The 14,685-nt window shown below is 45.5% G+C and overlaps 1 protein-coding gene across 1 annotated transcript in view; it reads left to right on the top strand.

Annotated features, from left to right (window-relative positions):
- LOC131691787 (myosin-IIIb-like) overlaps positions 1-14,685 on the top strand; it is a 306,173-nt gene that overhangs the window by 48,165 nt on the left and 243,323 nt on the right. Inside the window, exon 2 of the mRNA XM_058978428.1 lies at positions 884-1,139. The gene's annotated coding sequence lies outside the window, so the exon portion shown is untranslated. The remainder of the gene's footprint in view (positions 1-883; positions 1,140-14,685) is intronic.

Below are 14,685 nucleotides of genomic sequence, written 5' to 3'. Positions count from 1 at the left end.
CACGACTGTACTGCCTTCAAATATACCAAAACTCACTCACAGCAAATACAACGCAGCGTGCGCCGAAAAGGAAAATTCAATTTTATTTTCTGCCTAAAAATTCCAAGTTCAGTGGCACGTCAATCGTGTTTTGGCAAAACTAATCAATTCAAACAATTAACGATTAAATGCTTCACCGCCTTCGCAGTCTTTTTGATGATGGATTAAAATTTGTTTTAGTTGTAATATCACAGAATACTGATGCTTTCCATTACTAATTTGATACATAGTCGATTTGAATGTGTTTGGAAGCGTTCACCAAAGACACGTATGCCAACAAACCTGCTGAGAATTGTTAGAGACACCGCGCTAATTAAATTGAGCAGTCCGTGAGTAAAGCACCTTATGTAAATTCCGCTCGAAGAAGCCAAAGCAAATTACTGTATTACTGTAGACTTTGTAATGAAATCGAGATCGTGATACGCGAGTTGGGAAAAGTTTTATCGCTTAAAATTCGCAGCTCTGTGAACTGCTCATTACCATTAAACAATGAATAATTTTCGCATCGATGATGCTGCGAATAAATATCGTCTCTACTAACGAGCCCCACGTTTTATTTAGTGACGAGCATTAATTTTGTTTTACTCCATCATCCGTTTTTCTGACAAATTTCCCGTGCGCTCAATTGAGCGCGAAAATCCAAACCATTAACGAAAGTGAGAACACCCCACCCAACCTCCACCTTTCCAGCACATTTAGCCTAAAATGAAAATTTGTATGACATTGACATCGAATCTCAACTGATTTTGTGCCCGTCCGTCACCTGCGAAAATCAGATTTTATGTGTCGATTTCTCATTTTATTGTTTCTATACCTACCTCTCTTGTTCCTTCTCACATTTCAGACTGCGTCAGGCCGGTGTGAATAAGTGCGATGCCTCCGATGCTTCCCGCTGCTGCTTCCTCCAACCATTTAGTACCGGTAGCTCACGGTGCGTCATGATTCATTCAAAGCTCGGATCAAGCCTAATGGAACTGGTTTTTACGGCTGCAGCATAGACTACAGTTACTGCTCTACCTATATACATACCCACCGCCCCGACCGGCAAACGGGGAAGTGACAACATCTTGAAGGTCGCGCCACCGGGGAACTTGAATAAGGTAAGTTCGGGGGAAGGGGGCAATGTTGGGCGCTTCTACAAGCTGAGTGCCTTCGACTTTTTGGATTAGAAGCATAAATTACTGTCTAAAAAATGATTTCTTCTCATTAAATTGATAAAGTGGATTTAGTGAAAATGAAAAATGTTTCGATTATTTAGTCCAGCATTGTGCTTATGATGACGCACAAGCATGTTACATACTTGCATCACACCCATCCGCATACGAGCGAGCGTGTGCTGAATAACCATATGCTTCCGTCGGAGCTGCCGGGCGGCGGTTTGATGAGATTGAGATCGAAATTGGAAAGTTTAGTCAGGGGATCCCTTACCCGAATAGTAATCAAATTGATCGCTGCTCGGCGATGGAGCGGTTAAAACCTTTCGTTGACTTAAACTGTAGATCATGCAGGTTGTTTTACGATTATTTCTCGCTGAAATGATGGGTGTGTTTTTTTGGTTTGTCATTTCGATGGTTTCACTTTCGTTTCGATTTTCACCGTTTATTTTCGGTGCGATTAACATGCACAGGCGATGTATTTGATTTCTCCAATTTGCAAGGCTTCGCATGTTGTCTGAACGTTGACAAATGAGCATATTTATTGACACCCGATAGTTAGTTTGTGAGACTGATTTTACTTATTTCGTTTACATTGGCGGTCTCAGTTCCTGCTCGTAATGACTATACCATTTTTGAATGACCAGTGCATTTTCGCACCTTTCTATTCTGTTTTTTTTCAATGAGTTCCATTTTGTGGTTCAACGACCGCTACTGACCACAACAATCTGAGAGATTGTTGATATTTTTAGTGATTCGTAGGATTTGTGTTTCGATTTGGTCTCATCAGAACCTGGCACTGACTTAGATTGACGATAATCACAAATTAGGTACACTATTTCTGCTCACTTGTGATGTCCCACAAGAGAAGATATTCTGTAACTTACAGCAACTTTGGAACTAGTTTGGATATATTGTCTAACTGTCAGCAAGTTGGTGTCAGTTACTGACGAGTGGAACACGGAACAATCAAATCCAACTTTTCTACATCAATTGTCAAAACTTAGGAGAGAGGAACAAATCGGTATCTGATTATTTGAAAGACTGCATGTCGGACAAACTTATACACAATATTTCATGGGTCGAACACATTTCAATCACCCCTTTTTAATAGTAGGTTTAAAAAGCTTCAAAAGCCTGGCCTGTAGTGTATAGGCACTATGACTCACGTTCGTGCCTAACCACTAAGAACATTCCTTACTCTTTTTTCGCCCTCCTTTCCCACCGAATTACATCAAGGTATTACTTTGTGGGAGGACTCGTTGTGCTTTCGTCGCAACTCTTTCTTCTGCTTTACTCGGAGCCTCCCTTGATTCATGAAATGACTGTACCTTTGAGCTTTGATTTCACTCTCGACTCTTCTCTTGCTTCTTGTCTCCATCTATTACGTCACCATTTAGATCTCGTCCCCGTGATCCTTTTAGATGCGGATTCCATGAGCCATTTGGTTCCTGTCTCCGTGAGTCATTCACCATTATCACGATCTACTAGTATAATCCCCGACGGTGAACTTACCCTACTCCCCGACAGAGGGATTTATGCCGACATCGATACCCGCTTGCTTCTGCCATTTAGCTCACAGCTTTATCGAGATCAATTGTGATATTATTCGGCGGGGAACTACCTTACTCCGAGACTGAGAGTTCCCCGGCAGCGAAATATCTCTCGGTACCGGTGTTTGTTTCGTGATCCATTTAGCTCTCATTTTTGTTACGATATAGTCGAATCTTCGACGGCGGCGAATCTACCTTACTGTGAGTTCCCACGTGGTAGATTTCTTCCGATACCGATGTTCGTTTCCATGAGCCATTAAGCTTCCTGCATCGTCTAGCCCCCCGCGGTGTACCTAGCCTGCTCAACGGGTAGGTGCTGAGGTCTGTCCCGCGTTTCCGGGTGAAGTGTAGCTTCCGATTCACTGGCGCCCCAACGACTCACTGTTACACTGCTGTTCGGTGCGGTCTACTCGGTCTAATCCCCGGCGGTGAATCTAGTCTACTCACGAGATACCCGATTGTACATCGCGTACTACTCAACTGGTCATCAGTGGTAGACCTAGTCTACATCAACGGAGAGTTCCCCGACGGTGTAATTTCTCCCGGAACTCTAGCCGCTACTTTGTTGATCCCTTCGCCACTTTCTCTAAAGCTCGAAGAGTATACTCGGAACCACTCTGTTGACAGCATCCTAGATATGTTCGTCGTGGCACATATCTTCGACGATAATGTGAACTGTCACACCAGACATACCCCTTCGAACTTCTTCGAACCTAGGACATTTTTTTTTTTTTATTCATTTCGTTTATTTGATAGGCACAAATGCGTTAGCTTGGCGGTGCCAAATGGTTTGTTTTTACATTTGGATATCTTAAAACTAGGAGGTTACAATGTTGAAATATTTTTTTTTACAAAGGAAAAGAAAGTTTACAGCTATCTTAAGACTAGAAATAAGATTCAATATACAAGAGAGGGCCAAAAGATTTTTTTATGAAAAAATTTAAAACAAGGGATTCACTTTGATATACAAGAGGGGGAGTAATAGTATTTTACGGTTATCTTAAAACTAACAATATAGTTTAGTACACAAAAGGGGGGAACAAATATTTATGAGAAATTTCACAGAAATCTTAAAACTAGGGATTCAATTCTATTTACAAGATGGAGGACAAGAGTTTCAATAAAGAGTAAAAATTATAGCTATCTTAAAACTAGGAATACAGAATACTAATTTGAATTTTTTAACTAAAACTTATGCTTGGTCAAGATATTCAAAGGGTGGCTTATTTCCGCATCAGTGTAGCAGCAGTTGTATCAAGGACAGGGGAGAGACAGGGAAAGAAGAGCAAAACTTGCAACTTTCGCTCGAACGGGGGGGGGGGGGGGGGGAGGGGGATCAGCGAATCAAATTTGCGCCTCAGTATAGTAAGTCGTCGAGTACCGGATTGGCGGATGGTATTCTTCGGACCCGCGGGGAATCCTTCAAAAGTCATCGGACCTCGAGTCGCTCTCGCTTCAGTTTCCTTCTATGCAGGCGTAGTGGTAAGGGCGATGGCGGTTACATAGTGGCACTCTGGAGCTGATCGGTTCCACAAGGCAGGAGGAAACTCTAAAAACGAGAAATAAAAGAGAGGGGCTAAATTGGGATATTTATCGTTTTTATGAAGGTATAAATAAGGGACATATAGGGGAAATCACGAGTTGCCAGCATATCTCGGACTGGTACATTGGGTGGTCTACCTCGGGCCCGAAGGGATTCCTTTAACTGAGACCTGGCGTCACAATACCCGGCGCACACCCAGACAACGTGTTCGATGTCGTGATAGCCCTCGTCACAAGCGCACAGACTACTCTCCGCAAGCCCAATACGCCGCAAATGCGCATCCATGGTGTAGTGATTGGACATAAGTCGGGACATTACGCGAATAAAATCCCGACCCACATCCATCCCCCCGAACTAAGGCTTCGTTGATACCTTTGGGATAATCGAATGTAGCCATCGTCCAAGTTCCCCATTGCTCCACGAGGTTTGCCAACTGTTGAGCGTCCTCTGACGACAAATACTAAAAAATTCGTTGAAGCAGATTGGTCTTTCGTATATGTCACCATTTAATGCGCCCACCTTTGCTAGTGAGTCGGCCTTTTCATTGCCCGGGATAGAACAATGAGAGGGGACCCAAACAAAGGTAATCTGATAAGATTTTTCAGATAACGTACACAAGGACTCCTGTATCTTCCCCAGAAAATACGGTAATTGCTTTTTAGGCTTCACCGCACGAAGAGCCTCGATAGAGCTGAGGCTGTCCGAAACGATGAAGTAGTGATCTGTGGGCAGAGTGTCGATGATCCCAAGGGTGTACTGAATTGCAGCTAACTCTGCGACGTAAACTGAAGCGGGATCATTGAGCTTGAATGAAGCGGTGATAGTATTGTTGAAGATACCGAAGCCAGTGGACCCATCGAGATTTGATCCGTCAGTGTAAAACATTTTGTCGCAGTTGACTTCTCGGAATTTATTATAAAATATATTGGGGATCACCTGCGGGCGTATATGGTCCGGGATTCCACGAATCTCTTCCTTCATGGATGTGTCGAAGAATACAGTAGAATCAGAAGTATCTAGGAAACGGACACGGTTGGGATTGTACGAAGAAAGATTGATGCTCTGTGCCATGTAGTCGAAGTACAAGGACATAAAACGGGTTTGAGAATTAAGCTCGACGAGCCTCTCGAAATTTTGAATTACCAACGGGTTCAGAATGTCGCATCGGATGAGCAATCGATATGAGAGTTCCCAAAATCGATTTTTTAGCGGAAGAACGCCCGCCAGCACTTCGAGACTCATCGTATGGATCGAGTGCATGCAACCCAAGGCAATGCGCAAGCAACGATACTGGATTCTCTCCAGTTTGATGAAGTGTATGTTCGCAGCGGAGCGGAAACAGAAACACCCGTACTCCATCACCGACAATATCGTTGTTTGGTACAACCTGATCAGGTCTCCTGGGTGAGCACCCCACCATGTTCCAGTTATTGTTCGGAGAAAATTGATCCTTTGTTGGCATTTCTGTTTCAGATACCTAATGTGACATCCCCAGGTACCTTTAGAGTCGAACCAGACCCCGAGATATTTAAATGTAAAAACCTGGTTGATCGTTGCACCCATTAATAAAAGCTGGAGTTGCGCCGGCTCACGCTTTCTAGAAAAAACAACCAACTCAGTTTTCTCCGTGGAGAACTCAATACCCAGCTGAAGAGCCCAAGCAGACAAATTGTCCAAGGTATCTTGTAATGGTCTTTGCAAGTCGGCAGCTTTGTGCCCTGTAACAGAGACCACGCCGTCGTCTGCAAGTTGACTTGGCGTGCATGAATTGGCAAGACAATCGTCAATGTCATTCACGTAAAAATTGTAGAGCAGGGGACTTAGACATGAGCCCTGGGGAAGACCCATGTAGCTAAATCGCGATGTTGTTAAATCGCCATGCGAAAAGTGCATGTGCTTTTCAGACAACAGGTTTAGCAAAAAGTTATTTAAAATTGGTGAAAGACCATGCTGGTGCAGCTTCTCTGACAGAATGTTGATAGAAACTGAGTCAAAAGCCCCCTTAATATCCAAGAAGACTGATGCCATCTGCTCTCTGTTAGCATAGGCCATTTGGATTTCTGTAGAAAGCAACGCAAGGCAATCGTTCGTCCCTTTGCCTTTGCGGAAGCCAAATTGTGTATCTGACAGTAAGCCATTTGCTTCAACCCAATTGTCGAGGCGAAACATGATCATTTTCTCGAACAACTTCCGAATACAGGACAGCATTGCAATCGGCCGATACGAGTTGTGGTCGGAGGCTGGTTTTCCTGGTTTTTGGATGGCGATGACCTTCACTTGCCTCCATTCATAAGGGACAATGTTACCCTCAAGAAACTTGTTAAATAAATTCAACAGGCGCCTTTTTGCAGTGTCAGGCAGATTCTTCAGCAAGTTGAATTTGATTCTGTCTAACCCTGGGGCGTTATTGTTGCACGATAAGAGAGCAAGTGAGAACTCCACCATCGAAAACGGTGTTTCGTTCGCGGTATCGTGAGAAGACGCGGCGCGGTACGTTTTCTGTACCGGGACAGAGTCCGGACAGATCTTCTTGGCGAAAGCGAATATCCAACGGTTTGAATATTCCACGTTCTCGTTGGTACTATTATGATTACGCATACGTCGAGCCGTACCCCAAAGAGTGCTCATCGCTGTTTCTCTCGTTAACCCGTCGACGAACCGGCGCCAATAACTGCGTTTTTTGGCTTTCATTAGACTCTTCATTCGCCTTTCTAACGACGCGTACTGTTGATAGCTAGCGGGTAACCCGTCTTCCCGGAAGGCCTTATATGCAGTGGACTTTTCCGCGTACAGCTCTGAGCACTCTTTATCCCACCACAGGGTGGGAGACCGTCCATGGGTATTCGCGCTGGGTACTGGTTTAGTCTGAGCTTGATTTGCACTGTCGAGAATCAAGCCAGCCAAAAACCTGTACTCTTCCTCCGGAGGAAGTTCTTAGGTGGATTCGATTTTAACGGATATCGCGGTCGCGTAACTCTTCCAATCAATGTTCCGTGTGAGGTCATATGAGACATTGATTGTTTCCGATGGTCTTGGACCGTTAGCAATTGAAATCACGATAGGCAAATGATCGCTACCGTGGGGATCAGGGATCACCTTCCACATGCAATCTAACTGTAGCGATGTCGAGCAAAGCGATAAATCCAACGCGCTTGCGCGTGCTGGTGGTGTAGGAATCCGCATCATTTCTCCCGTGTTTGAGATGGTCATGTTGAAATTATCGCAAAGATCTTGGATTAATGTTGATCTATTATCATCATGAAGACAGCCCCATACCGTACCGTGCGAGTTAAAGTCTCCCAGAACTAGCCGCGGTGCCGGTAAGGATTCCGTGATATTACAAAGCGTTCGGTGCCCTACCGAGGCTCTAGGAGGAATGTAGATGGAAGCAATGCAAAGGTCTTCACCTTTGATTAAAACTTGACAAGCGACAATTTCAATGCCTGGTGTCGAAGGGAGGTTAATTCGGTTGAAAGAATAGCACTTTTTGATCCCCAAAAGTACTCCTCCATAGGGGTTTTCTCGATCCAGACGAATTATATTAAAGTCGTGGAAGTTGAGATTTATATCGGAAGTTAACCAAGTTTCACATAATGCGAAAGCGTCACATTTTAAACTATTTAGTAAAAATTTAAAGGAATCGATTTTCGGGAGGATGCTTCTGCTGTTCCACTGTAGAACAGTGATCGAATCGGTGACCTCGTTCGATGACTTAGCCATCGAAGGATACGATCGCTGCAAGGAGGGGCCATTTAGTAGTCAACTGCTTCAAAAATGTTTGCACTATAGGGAGAAAACGTATCAGAAGGCTTTTAAGAGGATCAGTAACATTGAAAGCTGTGAAAATTAAGTCCACTATGTCAGAAAATTTCATTAGTCCGCTACTGGACTGAGTATCTGTTTGAAAAAAGGGGACACTTGGGGTTTTTGGTGTCCCTGGAAGTGGTGGGTACTCCTTGTTAGAATTAATATTTCCAAGTCCTGGAGCAAATTGCTTCGGCTTTTGTGCATCACTTCCGTTGGATTTATTGATTGTAGTTGGCGCACTCTGAGTGGACGACACCTTGGCACCCTTACGAGGCAATGTAGGGGAGGCTGGATTTCTCCTCTTCCTGGATTCCCCTGGGTTAACCAAAGATGTTCCCTCTCGTGGGTCGTCAGATTCTTGCTCAACGTTAGCCAAACCAGCATAGGGATTTTCGGACAGGACAGATGGCGAAGCATTCTTTAGCATTTCTGCATAAGAACGCCTTGAGCGTTCCTTAAGGGAGCGCTTAATTTTATCCCCGCGCTGCTTGTACGCAGGACATGATTTAAGAGCATGTGAAGGGCCCCGCAGCAAATACACTTTTCAGTTTCTTTGTCGCAAGAGTCATCCTCATGCTCTCCTTCGCATTTGCCGCCACGTTTCTTATTTCCACAATATGTGGCTGTGTGGCCCTACTGCTTGCAATTGCTGCAGCTCATGACCCGCGGTACGAACAGGCGAACTGGTAGGCGAACCTTGTCAAGGAGGATGTAGTTGGGAAGAGAGGACCCGGCGAATGTCACCCGAAGCGAGCCTGATAGAGAGTAGGTAGTCTTACCTCCCTCGGTGTTTGCGGTATACAATTGTTTGCATTCTAAGATCTTAATCTGTTCAAGAGAGGGGTCCTTAAAGCAGCCAACCCCGTGCTCCAACAGTTCTTCGCATTTCAGGCCCGGTTCGGACACTACCCCATCGATTTCACAGGCCACACAAGGCACGTACGCTTTAAATTCCCGCGTAAAGCGCTCACAGCAAGCAATCGCGTTTGCCTGCCCGAGATCATTCACTAGAACACGTATCTTGTTTGCCCGAACACGTGTTATCTGAGTTACGGCCGGGTAATTAGCAGTCAGATCTCGAGAAAGTTTTAAAATATTAACCGGTTTCTCTCCGGTCCGAAAATATACCACCCATGGCCCAGAGGAACCTTCTGGGTACTGCTTTATACGGGGAGCAATGCGAGTATTAGGGGGATCAGGGACTTCCATGATTACATCAGATGGTATTTCGCCCTCGGCCATTTAAGCACGAGGGCAGAGCGTTATATAAACGGGAATGTGTCTTATTATTTGATTACAAGGTAGAGTAAAAGTAGGGAAAAGGAAAGAAAGCAAACGAGGGAAAAAAAAATAAAGCAAAACTTATCTGCAAACAACGTCGATTGTTCCGCACCAGCGAAAACAATGTGCTGGATTTACTTTCGGCACCAGCAGAACGGCAGCTAACGAACGAACAAAGGATGACCTTGACTCACTAAAATTTACACACCGAACACCACTGTGAAATATAACGATCCGTTCCGTTCAAAGGTTGGGAGACGTATGAACCTAGGACATTGTAAGACTTCGTGTTCCGGTGTCTCTTACACGTTCACGTACTCTGGGAAAAGGAGTGACGAAGCATATCTAAACCGACGCAGGTACTTCCGGCAGTATCCAAGTTCGAACAAAAACTGCGTCAAATGGAAGTTCACCTCTCCATGCTGCCTATGCACTCAAGCTTGGGATGAGTCGGTGGGTCCACCTTCCTTACTCCGCGTTATCCTACTATTGCTGCCACTTAGCCAACGAGTCCACTCGGACCAGTTTCCTTGCATTACGTGCATTTCTCCGCTGGTAGCATTCCACGTCTTCAGCCAGAGTGATGCAGATGGGAATCATCCCGGCAATTACGCATACTGCCTCCGACGATATCGTTCTGTACGCGCTCATGACACGAACAGCCATGAGGCGAAACGTGCTTGTCAACTTCGTGCGGTTCCGTTTTGAGTTCAGCGCAGCATCCCAGGCCGGTACGCCATACCTCAGTATTGAGGATGAGACACTCGCCAGGAGACGTCTCGTGCTGCTTCTTGCTCTTCTTGATGTTCGGCATGATCCTTGCCAATGCGTTAGTCGTTCTCGCGGCCTTCTCACATACATAGTAGACATGGCAGTTGTAATTTAACCGATCGTCGACCATCACATCCGGGTGCCTCAGCCCATGCAACGATGAGATTTAGTGTCCGCCAACGCTGATCATGACGTGCTGAATTTTTTACGGGTGGTGAGCCAGCTACAAGTTTACATCAGCCATCCAAGCTCCCGCGATGCCTACTGTCTCTGCCGCTAACATCTCCAGTTCCTGGAGGGTCTCGCCGGTTATCATCCGGACAACGTCATCTGCAAAGCCGACGATCTCGACTCCTATGGGCAGTTGCAGTGTTAAGACTCCATTGTATATTATATTCCAAAGCATTGGGCCTAGTATGGAGCCCTGAGGTACTCCCGCCATGACCCTCATCGACCTTTGCCCATGTTCGTCTCGTAGATCAATACTCGGTTCGGAAAGTAACTTCTCAGAACCTTGCACAGATAGTCCGGAGTCCGCATTCTGTGTATCGCTAAGGTGATCGTTTCCAGCTAGCACTGTTGAACGCGTTCTTCTCGTCGATCGTAACCACGGCGCAGTAGCGATTACCCCTTCTCTGTTGCAGCAATGCTTTCCCCGCGCTCGTCGAGATCCCTTTCAGGAATCCGAATTGCCTTTGCGATATTCCTTTGCCACTTTCAGCATAGTTCGTCAACCTGTTGGGGATGACCCTTTCCAGCAGGCATTTTGGACTATACGATGCTGGATCTCCTCGTAATCTCCCTGGTTTTGACCGCAACACCAGCTTCTGGATCTTCTATGTGTCCGGAAAGTAGCCTTCGTCCAGGCATTTCTGTAGGACTATCCTGAACACGTCCGGAAACGCCAGGATCGCGGTCTTCAGTGCCATGTTGGGGACACCGTCTGGACCGGGAGCTTTCTTCGCTTTCAGCCCTTTCGCCACTATGAGGAGCTCATCGTTGAAGTCGCGTTTGTCACCAGTATTTCTACCATCTGCATCAACGTACGGTGTAGGCGGCCATGCGGTTGCGTCATGCATCGAGAAAAGACCCTTCACGATAATTTTCAATTTGCTCGTGTACATTTCAGCTGGCGTCGCCAGCACGACACGATAAGCGTTGCCCCAGGGGTTGGCTTCTACTGCATAGCGTCTTTGTAGCAAGTAGACTTACTAAGCACTATGTCGCCTTTAACCCTCCGGCACTCGCGCGAATGGCTCCCTGAATGAGCATCCGCTGGTGCTGAAAGAAGATTTCGCCAGAGTTTCGGAAGCCCTTGCACAAAATACAACGGCGCGAGTGCCGGAGGGTTAAAAGCGGTCCTAGCAGCTCGGAATATCACCTTACACTCCTCTCTGACTGCCCCAGATCTTGTTCTCTGAACGCGTGTTCTGGCTTTCAGGCTGGCAGCATGGAGGATGCTGAACCTTTTGTTCCACCAATACGCCGGACGCCAACAGGTCCTCGGCTCCATTTTTCTCGGTATTGTTACGTCACACGCCATCGCTAATGTTTCCGACAGCTCGTCGACACTCGAAATTGAAACGAGGCTGTCAGCACGAAGTGCTTTCACAAAAAGATCCTTGTCGAAGTTCTTTATTTTCCACTTCCTCTCGCCAGTCCTTCCTCTCCTTGTTACAATGCAATTCCGCCGACCAATGGTGTAGTAGATCACCTGGTGGTCGCTATGTGTACTGCTCACTAACTCAAGTGCGGAAAAACCAGCAATTAGAACTCCCCCGCCGCGCACCTCGATCCGCACGATACACCGCGTAAGAATTCCCGAAGAGCTGCATCGACGTAATACGATCATCAAGCCAAGTTTCCGTTAGAACTAAGATGTCGTAGTCGCCGTCAAGAGCAGCCAAGTACAATTCCTCGATTTTCGTCCTTAGCCCTCTAACGTTTTGTTAATACAATCGCAAACCATCGACGCCACGTGCCAAGCGTCCCGACAAATTGCAAGGACGTGATGTATCCGATGGCAAGCTGGAAACCAGAAGGTTTTCAGGAAGCGGATCGTCATTTAAAGCAAAATACTCGCCTGAGAAGTGAGTTGGGAAGATCCCCTCACGACCTCCGACGGAGGGGCCGGGACGACTAAGCTGGTCGCTGGCTGGTAGCACGACTGCGTCGGAGCGCTCGGGGGCTTCCATAGTGCGGCATAACAGGCGTCCCGGTGATGGCAGCGCAGCGTGAAGTTGGAGGAATTATTCTTCGTTAAAACAACGGCAGATTGTTCGAACGAGTTGTACCAGAGGGCATGCTAGAAACCAGAAGATTTTCAGCTATCATTTAAAGCAAAATACTCGCCTGAGAAGGGAGTTGCGAAGACCCCTCTCACGTGAAAGCGTTTAGGCGGAATCCCAATGCTTTTGACGGGGATGCGGCGGAAGAGTTGAATCTGTCCAAGTCTTTCGTTCAGAGAGCCAAAGACCGGGAGCAACTGGATACCTGCAAAGTGTAGAAGACACCCAATCTTGACGAACGGCAAAATACGGTGGGAAAGTCACGGACCTGGAAACTGTACACCCAGATGCTGTCGAAGCCTTATTGTCTGATCATGGATGATGATACTTACATCAAGGCGGACTACCGACAGCTTCTGGGGCTACTGTTCTTCACCGCTTAGCACAAATTTGATGTTCCGGATGAAGTAAGGAAGCAGAAACTTTCAAACTTTGCCAATAAATGCATGATTTGTCAAGCAATCTGCTCATGTAGCGAACGGAGTACGCCGTTCGTGACTACCGGGACTGTAAATGGCGAGATCTACCTCAAGGAGTGTCTACAGAAGCGTCTGCTTCCTCTGTTGAAGCAATACGTGCGTCCTAATATCTTCTGAGTGGATCTAGCTTCGTGCCACTATTCAAATGTTGTTCTGGAATGGTGCGAAATGTGCTAGGGGAGTTTAAAGATATTTCGCCAATTGATCTGCGAACCAATTAAAATAGTGTAATTTGCAATTACTACCCATTTAAGCCAAAAATCCCAGGATTCTCCGGAAATAAATTCCCGGGATGCAACCTCTAGGGTTACTGCATACTCAATTATCACGTGGCAACTGTTCAGCGCGCTAAGTCATTTTCATGTGAGTGATCAGACCTCGGAACCTCTTATCATCTAATATGCAACCGCCCAACAGTAGCGCAATTGCGATTTCGAGTTTTCGGATGTCCTTACATAGCCTGAAACTCGAAGACATACTAAAGTTCCTTATCTAATGCGCCCAAGAGCTTTAGGGTTTCTCGCAGGCTAGAACTACTTGTGAGTTTAACTGTTTGTTTTGTGCCGTTATTTTTTCCATCCATCCAATTCTACTTCCTTCCTCCTCCTTTCGCTTTCCTTCCGATCATGGAATGATGAGTTGACACGGCAATACACAAATCCCTGACTACATACGGAGAGCGTGCCGTTTGAGCCAATATAGACGAATTTCGCGCCAACTCGAACAAATGTTGGCAGCACTTTCTCAGATTTTAATGAAGCTTTCTGTGAACTTTGTCACAAAAAGCCACTTTGCATACTTTGTTTTTCCAAAAATGATCTAGACTGTCTTTTGAAAAGGGTCAAACTTTTTTACCAATTTTTTTCAAATGGCTTCAGTCTAAATATGACAAAAAAAATGTTGGAGGAGTGATTTTCACAAAATTAGTCAAATTTGTGAATAAAAATATTAAAAAAAATTCTTCATCGACTGCTACACTGGAAAAAATCGATTTTAAAAATTTCAAGTCAATGTACAAAAAACCGCATCTTTGGATGAAATTTTGTTCCAAGATAGGTTCCCTACCTATGGGCACTTTCAAGGAAAAAAAGTTATTTGAAAAAAATATTCCTTGTCCACTTTGAATTTAGCATTGCAGTCATCAATCGAAACATTGATTGCTGCAAAAAATAATTTTCCTTACGTAATGTAACCTAGATCGATTAGAGCAAAGGAATCGTTGTGTGAGGATAAAGGTGAAAGCGCTGTGGTCATTATTCTTTTAGCCATGTTATCTGCCACTTCAGCATAAAACCTAATTTACACGCGGAGAGACGGGTCATCATACAAGAGACTGCACGCCGAAGCCGAAATGCATGCTTTGCACCTCAGAGGAAGGAAGCGACCATCAAATGTCATGCCTGCAAGAGGGTGACTGCAGGCCAACGGTTATGGAGATAACTTAGATAAATCTGATTCACTTTGACACCATACAGCAACTATGTGTGATGTAAAAATGCGAAACGGTCATATTTGAGTGCCTATGCATGCAAAACCTTTCGCTGATTGAAACCACTAGCCGACCATCGCCGCACAGTCGCAACGAACCGATTTGATAGTGGAACTGACGAAACTCTTCATTCCATCAGTTATATATTTGTTCCTTAGTGCACTACTTTTCATGTGCCATCCCAAATCAACGAATGGTTCAATTATTGCGAACGCAAACTATTTGACTTCCTCCACACGTTCCACTCCGGATTGTTGTTACATCACTTCCTCACCCCCTTC

The sequence above is a fragment of the Topomyia yanbarensis genome, chromosome 3 (genome assembly GCF_030247195.1).
Source record: "Topomyia yanbarensis strain Yona2022 chromosome 3, ASM3024719v1, whole genome shotgun sequence".
Lineage (NCBI taxonomy): Eukaryota > Metazoa > Arthropoda > Insecta > Diptera > Culicidae > Topomyia > Topomyia yanbarensis.
Note: the sequence above shows the minus strand (reverse complement) of the source record. Positions and strands in the feature narration are given on the sequence as shown.